Source organism: Schistocerca serialis, chromosome 9 (genome assembly GCF_023864345.2).
Source record: "Schistocerca serialis cubense isolate TAMUIC-IGC-003099 chromosome 9, iqSchSeri2.2, whole genome shotgun sequence".
In the NCBI taxonomy this organism is placed as follows: Eukaryota; Metazoa; Arthropoda; class Insecta; order Orthoptera; family Acrididae; genus Schistocerca; species Schistocerca serialis.
Window position 1 is genome coordinate 383658776 of NC_064646.1, and position 26166 is coordinate 383684941.

A 26166-nucleotide genomic window follows, 5' to 3' on the forward strand; every position below is an offset into this window, starting at 1 on the left:
CAACTCAACCAATTGAACTCAACTTCTGCTTGAACGTAGATGTATCAAAGACGAGTCAGTTACGGTTTTGAAATTTTTCACCATTTAAATTTGGCGGCAATTTGTACCAAGTCACTACGAGAAGTTGCCTACGCTTACGTTAATTATAGTCCAGATGATTCATCAAGTCTCACTTTTCACACCACACGGCTATTGCCGTTAGTAATTTGCTACCAAAAAATCATACAATTTTTTTCTGTATTTCTGGTCGTAATAGTGTCAAATTTAGAAAAGAAAAAGAAATCGAGCCAATATTTATCAGACTAGTAAATGTAAAATATCTTAATGCCTTAAACATGTCATTTCTTGGAACTTACATAAAAGTGTATACGTAATTTAATACAATGAGTGACCTTAGCACTATCTATCATGCGCAACAGAATTAAAGGATTACTTCTTGGAAAGCCGGTAATTATCTTCTGTTGTTACTCAGAAATTTCAAATTGGACTCAATGATGCCTACAACCATCCTCCGTTACAGTGTAAAAGCGTGGCGCCCTGTGACGTCACCCTCGACCTCGACGACGCTTCAAAGAACAAGGTTGCAACACGTGCGAAAGAAAGGACAGATTTCAGTTCATGTGAGGTGTAAGGAGGGTTCATGGTGTAACATTGGCACCAAATTAAAAAAAAAAAATTCTGCCCAGTGCCACCGTGGCACCGTCCCCCCCCCCCCCCCCTTTCACTCACATTTCACCACCCTGTTTTGCGCCTCTGCGACGGAGGTCAGATCGGTGAGACCCAGCGATGGAATCACGCGGTTTTCGAATGAGTGGCCGAGTGCAGCGGCGCTTTGCGTTGCAAAGTTCTACTCACCTCGTGGTGAATCTCTTCTCACACACCCGCCTCCTTGAAGTTACTGAAGTACAGTTCTCAGCCGAAAAAAGGTATAGAAGAAACAGCTGTCCATCTCGTAACCACAAGTCGCACTAAAAATTGTTTTGTGGGTGGAAGGAATAGTTAAACGAAAGTATTTACACTACGTGATCAAAAGTATCCGGATACCACCAAACACATACGTTTTTCATGTTAAATGCATTGTGCTGCCACCTACTGCAATGTACTCCATATCAGCGACCTCAGTAGTCATTAGACATCGGGAGAGAGCAGAATGGGGCGCTCCACGGAACTCACAGACTACGAAGGTGGTCAGGTGATTGGGTGTCACTTGTGTCACACGTCTGTACGCAAGAATCAAAAAATGGTTCAAATGGCTCTGAGCACTATGGGACTTAACGTCGGAGGTCACCAGTCCCTAAAACGTAGGCCGGCCGGAGTGGCCGCGCGGTTATAGGCGCTACAGTCTGGGGCCGAGCGACCGCTTCTGTCGCAGGTTCGATTCCTGCCTCGGGCATGGATGTGTGTGATGTGCTTAGGTTAGTTAGGTTTAATTAGTTCTAAGTTCTAGGCGACTGATGACCTCAGAAGTTAAGTCGCATAGTGCTCAGAGCCAGCCAGAACTTAGAACTACTTAAACCTAACTAACCTAAGGACATCACACACATCCAAGCCCGAGGCAGGATTCGAACCTGCGATCGTAGCAGTCACGCGGTTCCGGACTGAAGAGCGTAGAACCGCTCGGCCACCGCGGCCGGCTGTACGCGAGGTTTCCATACTCCTAAACATCCCTAGGTCCACTGTTTCCGATGTGATAGTGAATTGGAAACGTAAAGGGACACGTACAGCACAAAAGTGTACAGGCCGACCTCGTCTGTTGACTGACAGAGACCGCCGACAGTTGAAGAGAGTTCTAATGTGTAATGGGCAGACATACCTCAAGACCGTCACACAGGAATTCCGAACTGCATCAGAATACACTGCAAGTATTGTGACAGTTAGGCAGGAGATGTGAAAACTTGGATTTCATGGTCATAAGCCACACATAACGCAGCTGAATGCCAAACGACGCCTCGGTTGGTGTAAGGAGGGTAAACATTGGACGATTGAACAATGGAAGAAACGTTGTGTGGAGTGACGAATCACGGTACACAAGATGGCGATCCGATGGCAGAGTGTGGGTATGGCGAATGCCCGGTGGACGTCATCCGCCACCGAAAGTTCCTGGCAGATTAAAACTGTGTGCTGGACCGAGACTCGAACTCGGGACCTTTGCCTTTCGCGGGCAAGTGCTCTACCAACTGAGCTACCCAAGCACGATTCACGCCCCGTCCTCACAGCTTTACTTCTGCCAGTACCTCGTCTCCTACCTACCAAACTTTACAGAAGCTCTCCTGCGAACCATGCAGAACTAGCACTCCTGAAAGAAAGGATATTGCGGGGACATGGCTTAGCCACAGCCTGGGGCATGTTTCCAGAATGAGAGTTTCATTCTGCAGCGCAGTGTGCGCTGATATGAAATTTCCTGGTAGATTAAAACTGTGTGCCGGACCGAGACTCGAACTCCCGACCTTTGCTTTCGCGGGCAAGTGCTATACGCAAAAGAAGTTTCTAGTTGTGAAATTACGCGCCAATATGCTAATTAATGATTGGTAGAGAAACATCACAGTCGATCGGAAAGCAGCATCAAACCCCCTCAAGCCCGTAGATATATAGAAAACCAATGAAAATTTGTCACTAAATCAGAACAGTGAATTAACATAAACAAATTTCAAAAATCCTCAAATATAAACTACTTTACGGAAATTTTAATCTCATTTCCCAACTATCATAAACTGACGAAATAGTTTATGACAAATTCTTCAGTATGAATGACTAACACACACGTCAATCTCGAACATTCCTCACGAGACCAGTTCATAATTGTATAGTATAAAAACTTGTCATAAAACATTATTTCAGATTCGCACCTTCATTCGTGCTCATAACTAAGCACAATTATGGTAGTAATTAATAAACAATTGAATAATTAAATAAACAGAACTGCAAATAAAAGTGACAGTTTCGAAAAAGTGATCCTCTAATTCTGTTTTTTAGTGTATTTCTCTAGTAACATCGTGAACACTGTATTTATTTTCGCAGTTTTATACATATCCCATAAATGTAGCGGAAGCTATGCTCAGTAGTTCAAATAACGTTCAGGAATGTTGCAGGGTTACGTCGTCGACAACCGCTGAAATTTTGATAGGAGCACACCCTGCCATTATCAAGTCAAAACTGCAGCAATTTAGAGCTGTGCGAGAAAATTATAAAACCTCGGTCTCCACAGGCACTCTGCAAAGGTTATACACACATACACACGTACACACACTGTAAACACTGGCGGCGTCACGAACTAAAGATGACCGACGTCAGACATGGTTGATAGTTAAATTAATAATCAACGGATGACGTAGCATAAACTTTGTCTCTCTCTTTTTCACTAGTGGGAGAGTAGGATTCCATACAGAATTCAAACAAAAACCACCTCTTGCATTTATAAGGTTACTTGCTAATTTAATTTCAACAGCTTCCTTAATAACACTAACCCAACAGCTGGAAGAGAATGACAAAATCTCTGTCTTATTATATTCCATAGGATGACCGGTATTAGGTCAGTGTTCGGTTTGTGACGGAGCTACTGCTTATAGTGTGTGTAATTAATAAACACTTTATAACTATTTATAGAGTTTTTGTGAAAACCGTGACTTTAAATGGCTGGCCGTGCCCAGTCGAAAAGCATTGCCCCAAGTTTTCTGAACGCTGCACACTCCGGGAGAAAGTAAGATCTCACATCATCTATAGTAGTGTTGCTACTGTGTCACGTAAGGGGAAAAACAAATTATGACGAATCCCGACACAACTTACCCCATAACTGTTTATACTAGGGTGAGTCAAATGAAAATCTTAAGTATTTTTTAAAACATTATTTATTGTGCAGAAGTGGTACAAAGCTGTATCACTTTTCAACATAATCTCCCCCACGCTCAATGCAAGTCCTCCAGTGCTTACAAAGTGCATAAATTTATTTAGAAAAAATTTCTTTTGGTAGTCCGCGCAACCACTCATGCACCACGTGGCGTACCTCTTCATCAGAACTGAACTTCTTTTCTCCCATTGCGTCTCTGAGTCGTCCAAACGTATGGAAATCACTTCGGGCATGGTCTGGTGAGTATGGTGGATGAGGAAGACACTCAAAATCCAGATCTGTGATTGTTGCAACTGTTGCACGGGCAGTGTGGGGCCTTGCATTGTCATGTAGCATAAGGACACCTGCTGACAGCAATCCACGTCGCTTTGATTTGATTGCAGGCCGCAGATGACTTTTTAGAAGATCTGCGTGTGATGCACTGGTGACAGTGGTCCCTCTAGGCATGTAATGCTCCAAAATAACGCCTTTTTTGTCCCAAAAGGGAGTCAGCATAACCTTCCCTGCTGATGGTTCTGTTCGGAACTTATTTGGTTTTGGTGATGAGGAATGACGCCATTGCTTGTTCGCTCTCTTCGTTTCCGGTTGGTGAAAGTGAACCCAGGTTTCGTGCCCAGTAACGATTCTTGCAAGGAAGCCATCACTTTCGCGTTGAAAGTGCCGAAGAAGTTTTTCACGAGCATCAACACGTCGTTGTCTCATTTCAGGAGTCAGCTGCCGTGGCATCCACCATGCAGACACTTTGTGAAACTGGAGCACTTCATGCACAATGTGGTGTGCTGACCCATGTCTAATCTTTAAGCATGCTGCAATGTCATTCAGTGTCACACGGCGGTTTTCCTTCACTATGGCTTCAACTGCTGCAATTTTCTGTGGAGTCACAACTCGTTGTGCCTGACCTGGACGAGGAGCATCTTCCACTGAAGTCACACCATTTGCGAACTTCCTACTCAATTCGTAGACTTGCTGCCGTGACAAACATGCATCACCGTACTGAACCTTCATTCGTCGATGAATTTCAGGTTTCACACCTTCACTACGCAAAAACCGAACAACAGAGCGCTGTTCTTCCCTCGTGCAAGTCGCAAGTGCGGCGGCCATCTTTATACTGACACTGTGACGGTATGTGTGCATCTGCACTATGCTGCCACCTACAGGCCATTCTGCACTCTGTTTGTAGCGCGCTTACCAACTTACAGGATAACGACGCGAAATTTCGGTTTGTTATTACAAATTTAAGGCTTTCATTTGACTCACCCTCGTATATAAGTATTTACAAGGAAATATCTTTTCAATAGAAAATAATCGTTTGCATACTTTGTAATAGAAGAGCACTATGCAAAAAAAAGCAGTAACGTTTTCGCCGGCCGAAGTGGCCGTGCGGTTAAAGGCGCTGCAGTCTGGAACCGCAAGACCGCTACGGTCGCAGGTTCGAATCCTGCCTCGGGCATGGATGTTTGTGGTGTCCTTAGGTTAGTTAGGTTTAACTAGTTCTAAGTTCTAGGGGACTAATGACCTCAGCAGTTGAGTCCCATAGTGCTCAGAGCCATTTGAACCATTTGAGTAACGTTTTCCACGATAAACTTTTTGTGATCAAAATTTTTTACCAATTTTTTAGATCTACATGTGTCCATTTTACGAGTGCTGTTTAAACTCGAGACATATATCTCTACCAGATATTAGAATTACACTCACCAGTAAAACGGCTATATACGTCGCTGGATCATTCCTTTGTACGAAATGCCGTTTTTCCTGTGTACAAAAGATATTACTACAATACGGCTATACAAATTTTTCTCGCAGGTGATTAACGTTGTAGTCTGCATATTACTGTGTTGGGCCAAGTACCGTGCGTGATTTGTCCAAATTATGTCGAAAAATTCAATCCACATGTAGCAACGTAGTTGTAGAATATAGATCAGGTAGTAGTGATATGTTGTAGTGCTATGATATTGGTGAAATAAAAAGGTCAAACCATCACTTAATCCATCTGTAGACTGATGCCGAAACAGCAATGAAATTCGGTCGTGAGCTATCACAGAGCCAGCTCTAAGCAGTTGCGGAAAAAGCATTGAAATTAATTGTGACACAGATCCTCTACTTATTTAGAGCTATCATCCTTACGATGTCATTTATTACTTTTATTTCATTATCTTTATATTCCCATTGACATTGTGCAAGCGGAATGTAAAAGACAGTGAGTTAGATATTCCACATATTAAACCAGAATTGCAGAAACATGGTAATATCTAAACATTGGTCAGTTCGGATAGAGATCAGTGTAACTAGGTTTTTGGCCTGGCGATAATGAATCTGTTACCAAAATTCAAATGGCGAACACTTCCGAAAGATACATGGGTATTGACAGAAATTTGTGTCTTGGGACTTGTTTACCATTACCAATATGTATAAAATTGAAAGTCCAAAATATACGCTGAGTATGGCTAGTAAATTCCGAAGCAAATGCAATGAGTTTGATAGAAATCATACCTCGTGATATTTTACTGTATTAATCATGCATCTTATGTAAACATCGTAAACATTGAAACTATGGGTTCAATATGGCTAACAATATCTAGAAAATTACGTTATATGCCACTGAGGACAATTCCTCAATCATTGACACCTTTTTTTTTTTTTTTTTTGACAGCTCAGCATCAGAAAGAAATACCGTACCCTTATTGCTCTCACATCTGTCTGAATTTAAACAATCCCTATTCTTGATTATCTTGGATGGGCGGGAGGATGAAACGTCTTTTCCAACCTTTGATGCGACCAGTTTTCCCGAAGGAAACTTTTCCCGAAAAATATTTGCACAACGTATGACAGCTCGTCTGGACTGTTTCAACGAAGATCCGCGGTTGCCCTCGTTTAGAATTGTCCAATTAATCTTCAAATTCTTTTCGAGTTCCACTCGATGATTTCTTTTCCGTTTTAGCAACAAAAGAAAGGATACCTTATTGTTCAAGCAGATCTCTAACTTCATCATCTTGATTCGGTATCTCTTGATATTTGATCCTCTACATGTTAAATGATTATAATATGACCAGCGTCTAGTCTTTTCTGCTAAGCACTTTTCGCATTTGCAAACAGTCGCTTATAATTTTCTTGGGTGGAAACTTCCCAGCGACGCAAAAATCTCACTTATTGTAACGTCCACTGTGACACCAGATTAACCTGGATTAACCTTAATATATTGTCTAGTATTTATACCGTGTAGTATGACAGCTATGAATGTTAGATCTCTGTTTTACTCAATATTTATTTACTCCTTTATTTATCATTAATGCATTATAAAATACGTATGAAGAAACGGCTTCAAGAAGACACTTGAGCCTATCCCGCACTGCCGTTACGTGAAAGAAAATACGAGCTTACCTAGACGATTACATTTTTCAGCTGTCCTTTCATATGTGGTTTATTTCCGGAGCAAACTTGCTCCTATTCAAGTAGCAGTTTATCGTTGGTCGCTGGAGCAAGGAAGGGTATCCACCGTTTGGAAAAATCGCAGACCATTCCCGTTTTAAAAAGGATCGTAGCTCAGATGCACATATTTTAGCCCTATATTGTTGTTGTCAAACCGTTGTAGAATTATGGAAAATATTTATGCTAATGTCCTATGACTTCGTGGAGAAGGAAATCTCCACTATAAAAATCAACATGAATTATGCAAACAGAGATCTTGCGAAACTCAGTTCGCTCTGTTCCTCCTTGGAAACCACATCGCTGTAGACATCGGCGATCAGGTTGATGATGTGTTTCACGACTTCGGGAAGACATTTGAGCCTGCCCGCACTGCCATTAAGTGAAAGAAAAAACAAGCTTGTAGACGGAACTCAACACGTGGCTCGTAATAGAACAAAATCAATAGACGTAAAGGTACTTTCGGGGGCACGTCAAAGAAATTTGATAGAACCGTTATGGTTTACAGTGTGTATAAATGAGCTAGTAGAATGCGTCGGAAGCTCTTTAAGACTGTTCGCAGATGACGCGGTTGTGCATAAGATCATTTCAAAGCCAGAAGACCGTAGCGATTTGTTGGAGACCTTCGGAAAAATAATGAATGGTCCAAGGACTGGTAATTGACCCTGAACGTAGAGAAGTGGAACTTATTGTGGGTACATATGAAAATAAAAACACTACTGTACAACTACGCTATTGATGAGAAATTGCTGGAAACAGTAACCATCGTAAAATAACTAGGAGTATCTACCCGGAGAGACCTTAAGTGTAATGACCACATAAAACAGATAGTAGGAGAAGCCGATGACGAACTGGGATTCGTGGGAAGAATATTAAGGAAATGTAATTCTTCCACTAAAGTGTGGCTAACAAATCGCGTGTGCGGCCGATTGTTGAGTATTATTCATCAATCTGGGACGCTTACTAGGGAGGACTGATAGAAGAGAGAGAAAAGGTCCAACGAAAAGTGGCGAGGTTCGTCACGGGATTGTCAACTGCACGAGAACGTTACAGAGATGCTTAATAAATTCCATGGCAGAATCTACAAGAGAGTTGTTGTGCGTCACACATAGGTTTACTACCGACATTTCGTGAGAGTACTTTACGGAAAAAATGGTTCAAATGGCTCTGAGCACTATGGGACTTAACTTCTAAGGTCATCAGTCCCCTAGAACTTAGAACTAATGAAACTTAACTAACCTAAGGACGATCACACACATCCATGCCCAAGACAGAGTACTTTACGGAAAAAAATGGTTCAAATGGCTCTGAGCTCTATGGGACTTAACTTCTAAGGTCATCAGTCCCCTAGAACTTAGAACTAATGAAACCTAACTAACCTAAGGACATCACACACATCCATGCCCGAGGCAGGATTCGAACCTGCGACCGTAGCGGTCGCGCGGTTCCATACTGTAGTGCCTTGAACCGCTCGGCCACCCCGGCCGGCGAGTCGGACAACATATTACTTCCTCCTACATGTCTCGCGAGATGACCACAACGAGAAAATTCGAGAGATTAAAGCTGATACAGAGGCTTACCGATTAACATTCTTCTCACTTGCCATTTGCGAGTGGAAATGGGAAGCGGGATTAGTTAGTGGTACCAGGAGTACCCTCCATCACGTACCGTCATGTAGCTTGCGGAGTATTGATTCAGATGTAAATCTTACAGGGGATTACACGCGATTTGTTAGCCACACTTTAGTGGAAGAATTACATTTCCTTAATATTCTTCCCACGAATCCCAGTTCGTCATCGGCTTCTCCTACTATCTGTTTTATGTGGTCATTACACTTAAGGTCTCTCCGGGTAGATACTCCTAGTTATTTTACGATGGTTACTGTTTCCAGCAATTTCTCATCAATAGCGTAGTTGTACAGTAGTGTTTTTATTTTCATATGTACCCACAATAAGTTCCACTTCTCTACGTTCAGGGTCAATTACCAGTCCTTGGACCATTCATTATTTTTCCGAAGGTCTCCAACAAATCGCTACGGTCTTCTGGCTTTGAAATGATCTTATGCACAACCGCGTCATCTGCGAACAGTCTTAAAGAGCTTCCGACGCATTCTACTAGCTCATTTATACACACTGTAAACCATAACGGTTCTATCAAATTTCTTTGACGTGCCCCCGAAAGTACCTTTACGTCTATTGATTTTGTTCTATTACGAGCCACGTGTTGAGTTCCGTCTACAAGCTTGTTTTTTCTTTCACTTAATGGCAGTGCGGGCAGGCTCAAATGTCTTCCCGAAGTCGTGAAACACATCATCAACCTGATCGCCGATGTCTACAGCGATGTGGTTTCCAAGGAGGAACAGAGCGAACTGAGTTTCGCAAGATCTCTGTTTGCATAATTCATGTTGATTTTTATAGTGGAGATTTCCTTCTCCACGAAGTCATAGGACATTAGCATAAATATTTTCCATAATTCTACAACGGTTTGACAACAACAATATAGGGCTAAAATATGTGCATCTGAGCTACGATCCTTTTTAAAACTCGAATGGTCTACGATTTTTCCAAACGGTGGATACCCTTCCTTGCTCCAGCGACCAACGATAAACTGCTACTTGAATAGGAGCAAGTTTGCTCCGGAAATAAACCACATATGAAAGGACAGCTGAAAAATGTAATCGTCTAGGTAAGCTCGTATTTTCTTTCACGTATCGGCAGTGCGGGACAGGCTCAAGTGTCTTCCTGAAGCCGTTTCTTCATACGTATTTTATAATGCATTAATGATAAATAAAGGAGTAAATAAATATTGAGTAAAACAGAGATCTAACATTCATAGCTGTCATACTACACGGTATAAATACTAGACAATATATTAAGGTTAATTCAGGTTAATCTGGTGTCACAGTGGACGTTACAATAAGTGAGATTTTTGCGTCGCTGGGAAGTTTCCACCCAAGAAAATTATAAGCGACTGTTTGCAAATGCGAAAAGTGCTTAGCAGAAAAGACTAGACGCTGGTCATATTATAATCATTTAACATGTAGAGGATCAAATATCAAGAGATACCGAATCAAGATGATGAAGTTAGAGATCTGCTTGAACAATAAGGTATCCTTTCTTTTGTTGCTAAAACGGAAAAGAAATCATCGAGTGGAACTCGAAAAGAATTTGAAGATTAATTGGACAATTCTAAACGAGGGCAACCGCGGATCTTCGTTGAAACAGTCCAGACGAGCTGTCATACGTTGTGCAAATATTTTTCGGGAAAAGTTTCCTTCGGGAAAACTGGTCGCATCAAAGGTTGGAAAAGACGTTTCATCCTCCCGCCCATCCAAGATAATCAAGAATAGGGATTGTTTAAATTCAGACAGATGTGAGAGCAATAAGGGTACGGTATTTCTTTCTGATGCTGAGCTGTCAAAAAAAAAAAAAAAAAGGTGTCAATGATTGAGGAATTGTCCTCAGTGGCATATAACGTAATTTTCTAGATATTGTTAGCCATATTGAACCCATAGTTTCAATGTTTACGATGTTTACATAAGATGCATGATTAATACAGTAAAATATCACGAGGTATGATTTCTATCAAACTCATTGCATTTGCTTCGGAATTTACTAGCCATACTCAGCGTATATTTTGGACTTTCAATTTTATACATATTGGTAATGGTAAACAAGTCCCAAGACACAAATTTCTGTCAATACCCATGTATCTTTCGGAAGTGTTCGCCATTTGAATTTTGGTAACAGATTCATTATCGCCAGGCCCAAAACCTAGTTACACTGATCTCTATCCGAACTGACCAATGTTTAGATATTACCATGTTTCTGCAATTCTGGTTTAATATGTGGAATATCTAACTCACTGTCTTTTACATTCCGCTTGCACAATGTCAATGGGAATATAAAGATAATGAAATAAAAGTAATAAATGACATCGTAAGGATGATAGCTCTAAATAAGTAGAGGATCTGTGTCACAATTAATTTCAATGCTTTTTTCGCAACTGCTTAGAGCTGGCTCTGTGATAGCTCACGACCGAATTTCATTGCTGTTTCGGCATCAGTCTACAGATGGATTAAGTGATGGTTTGACCTTTTTATTTCACCAATATCATAGCACTACAACATATCACTACTACCTGATCTATATTCTACAACTACGTTGCTACATGTGGATTGAATTTTTCGACATAATTTGGACAAATCACGCACGGTACTTGGCCCAACACAGTAATATGCAGACTACAACGTTAATCACCTGCGAGAAAAATTTGTATAGCCGTATTGTAGTAATATCTTTTGTACACAGGAAAAACGGCATTTCGTACAAAGGAATGATCCAGCGACGTATATAGCCGTTTTACTGGTGAGTGTAATTCTAATATCTGGTAGAGATATATGTCTCGAGTTTAAACAGCACTCGTAAAATGGACACATGTAGATCTAAAAAATTGGTAAAAAATTTTGATCACAAAAAGTTTATCGTGGAAAACGTTACTCAAATGGTTCAAATGGCTCTGAGCACTATGGGACTCAACTGCTGAGGTCATTAGTCCCCTAGAACTTAGAACTAGTTAAACCTAACTAACCTAAGGACACCACAAACATCCATGCCCGAGGCAGGATTCGAACCTGCGACCGTAGCGGTCTTGCGGTTCCAGACTGCAGCGCCTTTAACCGCACGGCCACTTCGGCCGGCGAAAACGTTACTGCTTTTTTTTGCATAGTGCTCTTCTATTACAAAGTATGCAAACGATTATTTTCTATTGAAAAGATATTTCCTTGTAAATACTTATATACGAGGGTGAGTCAAATGAAAGCCTTAAATTTGTAATAACAAACCGAAATTTCGCGTCGTTATCCTGTAAGTTGGTAAGCGCGCTACAAACAGAGTGCAGAATGGCCTGTAGGTGGCAGCATAGTGCAGATGCACACATACCGTCACAGTGTCAGTATAAAGATGGCCGCCGCACTTGCGACTTGCACGAGGGAAGAACAGCGCTCTGTTGTTCGGTTTTTGCGTAGTGAAGGTGTGAAACCTGAAATTCATCGACGAATGAAGGTTCAGTACGGTGATGCATGTTTGTCACAGCAGCAAGTCTACGAATTGAGTAGGAAGTTCGCAAATGGTGTGACTTCAGTGGAAGATGCTCCTCGTCCAGGTCAGGCACAACGAGTTGTGACTCCACAGAAAATTGCAGCAGTTGAAGCCATAGTGAAGGAAAACCGCCGTGTGACACTGAATGACATTGCAGCATGCTTAAAGATTAGACATGGGTCAGCACACCACATTGTGCATCACGTGCTCCAGTTTCACAAAGTGTCTGCATGGTGGATGCCACGGCAGCTGACTCCTGAAATGAGACAACGACGTGTTGATGCTCGTGAAAAACTTCTTCGGCACTTTCAACGCGAAAGTGATGGCTTCCTTGCAAGAATCGTTACTGGGCACGAAACCTGGGTTTACTTCCACCAACCGGAAACGAAGAGAGCCAACAAGCAATGGCGTCATTCCTCATCACCAAAACCAAAGAAGTTTCGAACAGAACCATCAGCAGGGAAGGTTATGCTGACTCTCTTTTGGGACAAAAAAGGCGTTATTTTGGAGCATTACATGCCTAGAGGGACCACTGTCACCAGTGCATCACACGCAGATCTCCTAAAAAGTCATCTGCGGCCTGCAATCAAATCAAAGCGACGTGGATTGCTGTCAGCAGGTGTCCTTATGCTACATGACAATGCAAGGCCCCACACTGCCCGTGCAACAGTTGCAACAATCACAGATCTGGATTTTGAGTGTCTTCCTCATCCACCATACTCACCAGACCTTGCCCGAAGTGATTTCCATACGTTTGGACGACTCAGAGACGCAATGGGAGAAAAGAAGTTCAGTTCTGATGAAGAGGTACGCCACGTGGTGCATGAGTGGTTGCGCGGACTACCAAAAGAAATTTTTTCTAAATAAATTTATGCACTTTGTAAGCACTGGAGGACTTGCATTGAGCGTGGGGGAGATTATGTTGAAAAGTGATACAGCTTTGTACCACTTCTGCACAATAAATAATGTTTTAAAAAATACTTAAGGTTTTCATTTGACTCACCCTCGTATAAACAGTTATGGGGTAAGTTGTGTCGGGATTCGTCATAATTTGTTTTTCCCCTTACGTGACACAGTAGCAACACTACTATAGATGATGTGAGATCTTACTTTCTCCCGGAGTGTGCAGCGTTCAGAAAACTTGGGGCAATGCTTTTCGACTGGGCACGGCCAGCCATTTAAAGTCACGGTTTTCACAAAAACTCTATAAATAGTTATAAAGTGTTTATTAATTACACACACTATAAGCAGTAGCTCCGTCACAAACCGAACACTGACCTAATACCGGTCATCCTATGGAATATAATAAGACAGAGATTTTGTCATTCTCTTCCAGCTGTTGGGTTAGTGTTATTAAGGAAGCTGTTGAAATTAAATTAGCAAGTAACCTTATAAATGCAAGAGGTGGTTTTTGTTTGAATTCTGTATGGAATCCTACTCTCCCACTAGTGAAAAAGAGAGAGACAAAGTTTATGCTACGTCATCCGTTGATTATTAATTTAACTATCAACCATGTCTGACGTCGGTCATCTTTAGTTCGTGACGCCGCCAGTGTTTACAGTGTGTGTACGTGTGTATGTGTGTATAACCTTTGCAGAGTGCCTGTGGAGACCGAGGTTTTATAATTTTCTTGCACAGCTCTAAATTGCTGCAGTTTTGACTTGATAATGGCAGGGTGTGCTCCTATCAAAATTTCAGCGGTTGTCGACGACGTAACCCTGCAACATTCCTGAACGTTATTTGAACTACTGAGCATAGCTTCCGCTACATTTATGGGATATGTATAAAACTGCGAAAATAAATACAGTGTTCACGATGTTACTAGAGAAATACACTAAAAAACAGAATTAGAGGATCACTTTTTCGAAACTGTCACTTTTATTTGCAGTTCTGTTTATTTAATTATTCAATTGTTTATTAATTACTACCATAATTGTGCTTAGTTATGAGCACGAATGAAGGTGCGAATCTGAAATAATGTTTTATGACAAGTTTTTATACTATACAATTATGAACTGGTCTCGTGAGGAATGTTCGAGATTGACGTGTGTGTTAGTCATTCATACTGAGGAATTTGTCATAAACTATTTCGTCAGTTTATGATAGTTGGGAAATGAGATTAAAATTTCCGTAAAGTAGTTTATATTTGAGGATTTTTGAAATTTGTTTATGTTAATTCACTGTTCTGATTTGGTGACAAATTTTCATTGGTTTTCTATATATCTACGGGCTTGAGGGGGTTTGATGCTGCTTTCCGATCGACTGTGATGTTTCTCTACCAATCATTAATTAGCATATTGGCGCGTAATTTCACAACTAGAAACTTCTTTTGCGTATAGCACTTGCCCGCGAAAGCAAAGGTCGGGAGTTCGAGTCTCGGTCCGGCACACAGTTTTAATCTACCAGGAAATTTCATATCAGCGCACACTGCGCTGCAGAATGAAACTCTCATTCTGGAAACATGCCCCAGGCTGTGGCTAAGCCATGTCCCCGCAATATCCTTTCTTTCAGGAGTGCTAGTTCTGCATGGTTCGCAGGAGAGCTTCTGTAAAGTTTGGAAGGTAGGAGACGAGGTACTGGCAGAAGTAAAGCTGTGAGGACGGGGCGTGAATCGTGCTTGGGTAGCTCAGTTGGTAGAGCACTTGCCCGCGAAAGGCAAAGGTCCCGAGTTCGAGTCTCGGTCCAGCACACAGTTTTAATCTGCCAGGAACTTTCGGTGGCGGATGACGTCCACCGGGCATTCGCCATACCCACACTCTGCCATCGGATCGCCATATTGTGTACCGTGATTCGTCACTCCACACAACGTTTCTTCCATTGTTCAGTCGTCCAATGTTTACCCTCCTTACACCAACCGAGGCGTCGTTTGGCATTCAGCTGCGTTATGTGTGGCTTATGACCATGAAATCCAAGTTTTCACATCTCCTGCCTAACTGTCACAATACTTGCAGTGTATTCTGATGCAGTTCGGAATTCCTGTGTGACGGTCTTGATGTATGTCTGCCCATTATACATTAGAACTCTCTTCAACTGTCGGCGGTCTCTGTTAGTCAACAGACGAGGTCGGCCTGTACACTTTTGTGCTGTACGTGTCCCTTTACGTTTCCAATTCACTATCACATCGGAAACAGTGGACCTAGGGATGTTTAGGAGTATGGAAACCTCGCGTACAGCCGGCCGCGGTGGCCGAGCGGTTCTACGCTCTTCAGTCCGGAACCGCGTGACTGCTACGATCGCAGGTTCGAATCTTGCCTCGGGCTTGGATGTGTGTGATGTCCTTAGGTTAGTTAGGTTTAAGTAGTTCTAAGTTCTGGCTGGCTCTGAGCACTATGCGACTTAACTTCTGAGGTCATCAGTCGCCTAGAACTTAGAACTAATTAAACCTAACTAACCTAAGCACATCACACACATCCATGCCCGAGGCAGGAATCGAACCTGCGACAGAAGCGGTCGCACGGCCCCAGACTGTAGCGCCCATAACCGCGCGGCCACTCCGGCCGGCCTAAGTTCTAGGGACTGATGACCTCCGACGTTAAGTCCCATAGTGCTCAGAGCCATTTGAACCATTTTTGGATTCTTGCGTACAGACGTGTGACACAAGTGACACCCAATCACCTGACCACCTTCGTAGTCTGTGAGTTCCGTGGAGCGCCCCATTCTGCTCTCTCCCGATGTCTAATGACTACTAAGGTCGCTGGTATGGAGTACATTGCAGTAGGTGGCAGCACAATGCATTTAACATGAAAAACGTATGTGTTTGGTGGTATCCGGATACTTTTGATCACGTAGTGTAAATACTTTCGTTTAACTATTCCTTCCACCCACAAAACAATTTTTAGTGCGACTTGTGGTTACGAGATGGACAGCTGTTTCTTCTATACCTTTTTTCGGCTGAGAACTGTACTTCAGTAACTTCAAGGAGGCGGGTGTGTGAGAAGAGATTCACCACGAGGTGAGTAGAACTTTGCAACGCAAAGCGCCGCCGCACTCGGCCACTCATTCGAAAACCGCGTGATTCCATCGGTGGGTCTCACCGATCTGACCTCCGTCGCAGAGGCGCAAAACAGGGTGGTGAAATGTGAGTGAAAGGGGGGGGGGGGGGGGGGGGGGGACGGTGCCACGGTGGCACTGGGCAGAATTTTTTTTTTTTAATTTGGTACCAATGTTACACCATGAACCCTCCTTACACCTCACATGAACTGAAATCTGTCCTTTCTTTCGCACGTGTTGCAACCTTGTTCTTTGAAGCGTCGTCGAGGTCGAGGGTGACGTCACAGGGCGCCACGCTTTTACACTGTAACGGAGGAAGGTTGTAGGCATCATTGAGTCCAATTTGAAATTTCTGAGTAACAACAGAAGATAATTACCGGCTTTCCAAGAAGTAATCCTTTAATTCTGTTGCGCATGATAGATAGTGCTAAGGTCACTCATTGTATTAAATTACGTATACACTTTTATGTAAGTTCCAAGAAATGACATGTTTAAGACATTAAGATATTTTACATTTACTAGTCTGATAAATATTGGCTCGATTTCTTTTTCTTTTCTAAATTTGACACTATTACGACCAGAAATACAGAAAAAAATTGTATGATTTTTTGGTAGCAAATTACTAACGGCAATAGCCGTGTGGTGTGAAAAGTGAGACTTGATGAATCATCTGGACTATAATTAACGTAAGCGTAGGCAACTTCTCGTAGTGACTTGGTACAAATTGCCGCCAAATTTAAATGGTGAAAAATTTCAAAACCGTAACTGACTCGTCTTTGATACATCTACGTTCAAGCAGAAGTTGAGTTCAATTGGTTGAGTTGCTTTACTTCATTGAGCTCTACATGAACACACACACACACACACACACACACACACACACAAGGACGATATTTTACTTTCAGACTTTCTTACAATCGGTAATTCCTTAGACGTAGAGCTTTCTGTTACTGACAACTGGACGGTCTCACAAAGGGTTACAAACATTTCATTTCTCAAATTTCTTTTTCGACTTCTCTGTCTTTAACGTCGTCTTTTATTTTCTCATGTGCTATAGCATTTGTGAAGGCGTCATTAATTGTAATTGCTTTTCCTATCATTCAGTGTTCTTTGCTTAGGTACTATAGGATCTTAGCTAAGCGATTGTCGAACACTGCTTAGTTAGTACACCCGTCGTAACAGCCTCAAGTCTACTAACGGTACTTATATCTACTGTAGCATGTGCCACGACAGTGAGAAACACAACAGTGGAAGAAAAACTGAACTTATAACAGGGACGAGAGGATTAAAAGATGATTGCTACTGCCAATAAGAGGTCCCCTGTCACGAAAGTAAATGCTGAGTTGAGTTTGCGTTTAGAGATATGGCTTCAAAATTCGTGTGCAACAGAAGCTCATAAGAGGAAAATAAGTGGTATCACCGTGCCGTTAAACATTCTTAAACCATGTTAAAATATAAAATGAGCTGCAAGGAGCTCAGAACCTAGGCTACCGGCCATTGAAAACGTTAAACAATTCCAACAAGCCTACGTTACAAAGATCCATATAGCACAGCAACATTTGGAGAACGCTCCGTCTTCAGGCCACGAGTGGCCTACCGGGACCATCCGACCGCCGTGTCATCCTCCGAGGAGGATGCGGATAGGAGGGGCGTGGGGTCAACACACCACTCTCCCGGTCGTTATGATGGTATTATTGACCGCAGCCGCTACTATTCGGCCGAGTAGCTCCTCAATTGGCATCACGAGGCTAAGTGCACCACGAAAAAGGGCAACAGTGCATGGCAGCTGGCTGGTCACCCATCCAAGTGCCGGCCACGCCCAACAGCGCTTAACTTCAGTGATCTCACAGGAACCAGTGTATCCACTGCGGCAAGGCCGTTGTATACTTGTATACACCCAACTATGAAGTGCGATGGAGGTGTTTGAGCATGCACATCACGGCTGTCAGAGACTCCGACTGTCGCATTGAAGAAAAAAATAAGTTGTTAGAAACATACTTGATGCTAAATACGTTCATTCAAGAGTGTAGATTTTGCCAGCATTTTACTCTGTCTTTCATTATGAGAATGTCTCCACTAGCATGACGAAATGACATCCTTCACTATTGTGCACTACCAACAGATCTGGAGAAACGATTGACTGTATTTGAAGAAAGAATCAGGGCTCTGTCACCCTTTCCCAAAGCCTGTCAAGGAATAAGAAGAGTTACTTTGTGTTAGAGAATTCAAAATACTACTGTCCGCCATTTAGTGTTTACATGAATGATGCGTAGAAGTCTAGAAGTCTTTGTATAGTGAACAAGGCGTGTATCAAAAGGACTCATCCGTTTGAAAAGATCATAATTATTATATTACTTGAGATATGTGCGTGAACAACGCATATTGGAAAAAGCAAACTCTCGAGTCTTACATGTTTCCCACTAGGAAACAGCAGTGTGCGCTCACTTCAGTTGTAGCGAAACTGATTTCGGGACAACAGAAAGCGTTTTGTGCTCTACGTTTTGCGCAGTGCGGGTCAGTAACAATTGTTCAGCCGGCCGCAGTGGCCGAGCGGTTCTAGGCGCTTCAGTCCGGAACCGCGCTGCTGATACGGTCGCAGGTTCGAATCCTGCCTCGGGCATGGATGTGTGTGATGTCCTTTGGTTAGTTAGGTTTAAGTAGTTTCTAAGTCTAGCGGACTGATGACCTCAGATGTTAAGTCCCATAGTGCTTAGAGCCATTTGAACCATTTGAACAATTGTTCAGCGTGACTTTCGCACTAGGCATGGTGTGGAACCTCCTATAGCACAGAGCATTAGACGATGCCATGAACAATTCCGAGAAACAGGTTGTTTGTATAAAGGCAAATCGCCAGGCCGTCCCCGAGTGTCTGACACAGACATCGAACACATCCGCCATACTTTCTCAAGGATTCCGCAGAATTCCGTTCACCGTGCATCTCGGCAGTTCCACATGCCCCCGACATCGGTCCGGAGTGCGTTGCTTCAACGTGTACACCTGAAACCACATAAAATTCAACTACTGCAAGCTCTTCGTGAAGGTGACAGACAACAACATGTGGAGTTCTCTAATTCCTTTCTTGGCAAGCTGGAGGATGACAGGTTTCTTCCACGCTTTGTGTTTAGTGACGAAGCAACATTCCATTTAAATAGAAAGATCAGTCCTCATCAGGTGAGAATAGGGGGGTACAGTACAACCACATGAAGTTGTACGACATGGGCGGGACTCTCCAAAATTTAATGTGTTTTTCTTTGCTGAGAACGCTATTACAGAAAGCACATATCTCGATCTGCTTGAGAATTGTTTTCCCACTGTTGGAGACTGTTTCGGACGACTTCGTTTACCAACAATATGGGGCACCGTCACACTGGCATCTGGAAGTGAGAGAATTTTTAAACCGAAGGATTACTGAACGATGGATCGGCTGCACTGGACCAAATGATTCAGCCTTACATTACTGGCCTCCGAGTTCACCGAACCTGATAGCCATAAGGCGGACAGGGACCGTTTAATTGCTGTATTGTGCTTAGCTCTGAAACAGGGGTCCTATTTAAAGACCGACTGACACCTGAGGGTCGCCGCCCAGTTACGTGAACCTGACGCCTTCGAGTGCGAAACAGGCCTTCACCTTTCGAACAAACATGCTTCTTGTTAAGCTGATTCAATATTACAGGGAAACGACTAGAGGCATTCTCAGCAGTTTTCTCAAGAAAATCTGGCTTGCAAGCCGCTTTGGAGCATTCCGCCAACAACTGACGACCGCCGCAACGCGAAACAGCGTACGAAAACTGAATTCCCGTGAAACGCAATAGCCGTCATCGAGAAACTTTCCGAAGTTGATTCTGTACACAGAACTGACAGGGGACAGGTACGCAGTTACAGCTATTCAGAGTGCGACATTGTAAATTGAGGACCAACGACAAGAATATACGACGAGAAAGTCAGCTCCCTGAAAGGCAAGGGTGGAGGGAGAAGAACAAAACTGCCAGTAAGGGGCAGCTTAGGTGTCTGAGAGATCATTGCGACATCTTTCCGAGTCAAATGTGTGTGTGAAACCTTATGGGACTTAACTGCTAAGGTCATCAGTCCCTAAGCTTACACACTACTTAACCTAAATTATCCTAAGGAGAAACACACACACTCATGCCCGAGGGAGGACTCGAACCTCCACCGGGAGCAGCAGCACAGTCCATGACTGCAGCGCCTTAGACCGCCATGCAGAGTCAACTCCGTGTTACTATAATTGGGAGTCCACAGTCTGAAGAATGGTGATGGTTTGAAGAGCCCTCTCAGGCCTTTAAGGGTTCATTCTGAGGTGTATCGAGAGTCGCGCTGGAAATCATTTAATGAGATTTTCGTGCCAGGAAATTCTCAGTGATTCGCACGTTGTTTGACATCGAGTGTTCTTCCTTTTTCTTCTCGAGGCATGTCTGCTAACTTCATACTTAAATTTCAGACTGAGTCTTATCCCTCGATTCATTCTTCTGGCTGTTTTCAGATGGGATACCCTCATTTTCCATCCAGTTTTTTATAGTGACCTGATGCTTGAATACTTAAGCATCTGACAGTGGTCCCCTTATTCGATCTCACCTTCCAAGTATAACAGGAGTAATGTCTCTGCAGCCTGATCACTGCAGACTATAGACGCCGCATGTGCTTTGGCAGCAGGCGGGCTTCTGACCTTTATGATAATGCTAAGTCTACCACAGGTTAGTGGTTTATCTGCTAGTCTATAACTCAGGAAGCAAGCCTCTGGTCCCAGAAATTGTAAGACCAACTCGCAGAAGAAGAATCACTGATTTACCGATGTGGAGCTCCTTAGAAGAATTACCATCTCCTGTCGTGTATTCAACGTCTAGAGGTCAAAGGTCTCCTCGAAGCAGCATGATTCACAAATGAAGTTACCCATTCTTGGATGACTTTTGTGTGAAATACAGTATACCAGTGGAGTCGGCAAAAAAATTAAAATAATGGGATCAAGAGAAAACCAGACTGCTTCTGGATCAGAAAAGAAAATTTCTTCAACAGGGGGGTCTGCAGGAGTTAAATATTGAAGAATTACTGTGTTGGATGTTTTTAACTCATAGCTGTACAGCACAGCATTAAATTAAAATTATATCACCGAGTATTGTAAAATGGTTCAAATGGCTCTGAGCACTATGCGACTTAACTTCTGAGGTCATCAGTCGCCTAGAACTTAGAATTAATTAAACCTAACTAACCTAAGGACATCACACACATCCATGCCCGAGGCAGGATTCGAACCTGCGACCGTAACGGTCACGCGGTTCCAGACTGAAGCGCCTAGAACCACACGGCCACACCGGCCGGCCCGAGTAATGTCAAACTACAAAACAATAAACTGCTTAATAAAGTTGAAGTTGCATGAGATGTATAAGGTAGAAATGACGAGGTATCAGGAAAAACAGACAAATATCCATGTCTATGGAAAGTCCTTACAGAAATGAGAGTAGCTGGAATAGATTTCCAGGTCATGAAATAGCAGTAGAGCGAGAAAATAGTAGGAGCAGACAGATACGAGAACATGCAAGCTATACAACCAAAGATGTTGGCCGTAATCGATGACGCATCCGGAACTGACTGCATTAATTTAAAACAGAAAGAGACGAAATACTTCATAAAATAGCTCAAAAGACTGATGACAGCATTTTCCTATGTTCAGACAGTTTCCAACATGCAGGAGTTTGTAAGCTATTACTAATGAAATTACTGGTGGTCCGATTAAGCAGCAGACAGCTGGTGGTCCATATGTTTTTAGAGGTTGCGTTTTTTAATCTAATGTCTGTGAATAGCGTTTTTGCATGAAGTACGTAGATGACTGTAGCAGCTGTTGGTAGTTCTCATTCAGATTAGGCAAATTTGGAACCGTTTTCGGACAGTGACATTAAAGCTGGAAGACTTTCAGTATATCTGAGACCACAAGACGCTTTCAGATGTTACTTTATAAAGTGATTTATAGTTATAAGGCACTTACCGTCTACTACTCCATGCTGCATCTTGTGGGAAAGCGAAAATTTTTAGTGTTACATCCAGGAAAACAAAAATTTATTCTCAGTTGTCGCAGAAGATGGTAATCTCGGCAGCCAAAATGTTAGTCATCCCTTGGAGCGCTGAAGGTGGTATACTTCCGGTTCCAGATGGTCATCTGCCCTTCCACCGATGATGTTAGTCATGGCAGTGTACTGTTGTTGACAGTCGGTTGTTTGGAATCAGTGCAGTAGGCCGGATCGTCCAGAGACGGTGTAGAATGACAGAAAGAAGCTCTCGTGTTTGGACGTGCCCACGACCAAACCGCGAATGAAATTGCTGGACGTGTACCAGCGAGAACAGTCGAACGGTCGTACAAGAAATGGTGCACCGCTAGCAGCCACGTAACGCGACGTAAGAACATTAGCCGTAAAAGGTATAACCTACAGGGCCCAGAGACAAAGGTCAAGTCCCCATCAGTTACACTCAAATGCTGCTGTTAGTGAATGCATGCTCTTCTCAACCAGTTTTCGAGCAAACATTGGCAAGGGAACTGCATGGTATGACATGGGGAGTCGGGTACCTCGTTAGAGGACATAACTCGCACCGACACAAGAAGCTGTATTTAATCAACGGGCCAAAAACCACAGGATTTGGGCAGCAGTGTCTGATGGTGTAATAACTTTTAATGGTGGGAACTATGAAACACTTAAGGTTCTGGAGAAGTTAGGACTGCGGAAAGTGGATGAGCTTCGTGTACGTGAAGCAGAGTTAACTGTTCAGCAAATGACAAAAGAAGCAAGAAAGAAAAAGAGGAGGCAAGCGCTGGGCTGTTGTGATACAGACTATGGGCCAAGGCAATTCTAGTGCATAAAAGACGCAGAAATGTAAGTCTGTATAAGAATTTGTGATAAAGAAATGTTTTAAACCTCAGTATTGCTGAACTACGTTTATTGCAATAAATGACCCGTTTTCTATAAAGGTAAAGATGGTAAGAGACATGAAATTTTCACAGTATGCCTAGTGTGAGATTCAACACATATGGAACTAGAATAATTAAACTATTCTGAGTCGTTTTGTTGAATCTGTATTCGATGTTAGCAAATTTCTCTTTTTCAGAAATACTCTTCTTGCCATTTATATCCTCTCTACTTCGGCCATCATCAGTTACTTGACTGCTCACATAGCAAAACTCATTTACTACTTTTAGTGTCTACTTTCCTATCCTAATTTCCTTGGCATTACCCTTATTTAATTCGATTATATTGCATTATCCTTGTTTTCCTTTTGTTGATATTCAGCTTTTATCCTCCTTTCAAGACATTGTCCATTCCTTTGCTGTCTCCGTCAGGATTACAATGTCATCGGCAAACCTTCAAGTTTTAATACCTACTCCAATTTTTTTTTTTATTCCTTTCCTGCTAGTTCAACGTACAAATTGAGTAACATCGGATATAGGTTACAATCCGGTCTCACTCCCGTCTCAACCATTGCTTCCCTTTCATGTCCCTCGACTCTTATTACTGCCTTCTGGTTTCTGTACAAGTTATAAATAGCCTTTTGTTCCCTGTATATTACTGCTGCTACCTTCAGAATTTCAAAGAGAGTACTCGAGCCGACATTGTCAAAAGCATTTTTTTTTTTAAGTCTAGAAATGCTATAAACATCGGCTTGTCTTTCCTTAACCTGTCTTCTAAGGTAAGTCGTAGGGTTAGTATTGCCTAGTGTGTTCATACATTTCTTCGGATGTATGAACGCGGAATAATTGAAATGCTTTTCTTCTACAAACCGATATAACATTTTCGATTGTTAATTCCCATTTCTGTAAAATTCTTCCTGCTACTTATCTTCGACTCGGCTGTGCGCGACCTTCCCAAGCTGGAACCCAACGCCGACTCTTCTGTAAGCGCTGGGACATCGCTACCTGTTCAAACCAACAATCGGTTTAGTAACAGCTTTATTTCTTTCTTCATCCGTCGCATACTATTGCTCACAGAAGCGCCCGCCTGGAGGCGGGTGATGTTCTCCAACGAGTTATATTAGCTGAACGTGGAATACATGAAGAAACATGTGGAGCGACTAGTATCAATGCTAGAAACGGCGTTACACTTTATTAGTGTGACATCTCCTGGCAATAAATAGTTTTTTGTGTGGTGTACGTGTTTGTCACTTTCCAATGTCATGGCCTCCGCTAGGGTACCATACTCAAAACAAGGACGGTGTGAGAACTTCACATTCAGAGAAAGAAGCATACCTTAAGAACTACACTCCTGGAAATTGAAATAAGAACACCGTGAATTCATTGTCCCAGGAAGGGGAAACTTTATTGACACATTCCTGGGGTCAGATACATCACATGATCACACTGACAGAACCACAGGCACATAGACACAGGCAACAGAGCATGCACAATGTCGGCACTAGTACAGTGTATATCCACCTTTCGCAGCAATGCAGGCTGCTATTCTCCCATGGAGACGATCGTAGAGATGCTGGATGTAGTCCTGTGGAACGGCTTGCCATGCCATTTCCACCTGGCGCCTCAGTTGGACCAGCGTTCGTGCTGGACGTGCAGACCGTGTGAGACGACGCTTCATCCAGTCCCAAACATGCTCAATGGGGGACAGATCCGGAGATCTTGCTGGCCAGGGTAGTTGACTTACACCTTCTAGAGCACGTTGGGTGGCACGGGATACATGCGGACGTGCATTGTCCTGTTGGAACAGCAAGTTCCCTTGCCGGTCTAGGAATGGTAGAACGATGGGTTCGATGACGGTTTGGATGTACCGTGGACTATTCAGTGTCCCCTCGACGATCACCAGTGGTGTACGGCCAGTGTAGGAGATCGCTCCCCACACCATGATGCCGGGTGTTGTCCCTGTGTGCCTCGGTCGTATGCAGTCCTGATTGTGGCGCTCACCTGCACGGCGCCAAACACGCATACGACCATCATTGGCACCAAGGCAGAAGCGACTCTCATCGCTGAAGACGACACGTCTCCATTCGTCCCTCCATTCACGCCTGTCGCGACACCACTGGAGGCGGGCTGCACGATGTTGGGGCGTGAGCGGAAGACGGCCTAACGGTGTGCGGGACCGTAGCCCAGCTTCATGGAGACGGTTGCGAATGGTCCTCGCCGATACCCCAGGAGTAACAGTGTCCCTAATTTGCTGGGAAGTGGCGGTGCGGTCCCCTACGGCACTGCGTAGGATCCTACGGTCCTGGCGTGCATCCGTGCGTCGCTGCGGTCCGGTCCCAGGTCGACGGGCACGTGCACCTTCCGCCGACCACTGGCGACAACATCGATGTACTGTGGAGACCTCACGCCCCACGTGTTGAGCAATTCGGCGGTACGTCCACCCGGCCTCCCGCATGCCCACTATACGCCCTCGCTCAAAGTCCGTCAACTGCACATACGGTTCACGTCCACGCTGTCGCGGCATGCTACCAGTGTTAAAGACTGCGATGGAGCTCCGTATGCCACGGCAAACTGGCTGACACTGACGGCGGCGGTGCACAAATGCTGCGCAGCTAGCGCCATTCGACGGCCAACACCGCGGTTCCTGGTGTGTCCGCTGTGCCGTGCGTGTGATCATTGCTTGTACAGCCCTCTCGCAGTGTCCAGAGCAAGTATGGTGGGTCTGACACACCGGTGTCAATGTGTTCTTTTTTCCATTTCCAGGAGTGTATGAGCAATTCTTGATCTTCGATACTGTGAAACAAATCTCTTCTACTACCAATGAAAATGATAGGTGCGAAGTGCAAAACGAACAAGTTCCATGGCTGCACTGTATGAGAACGGTGGTAATTACCACCCCTCGC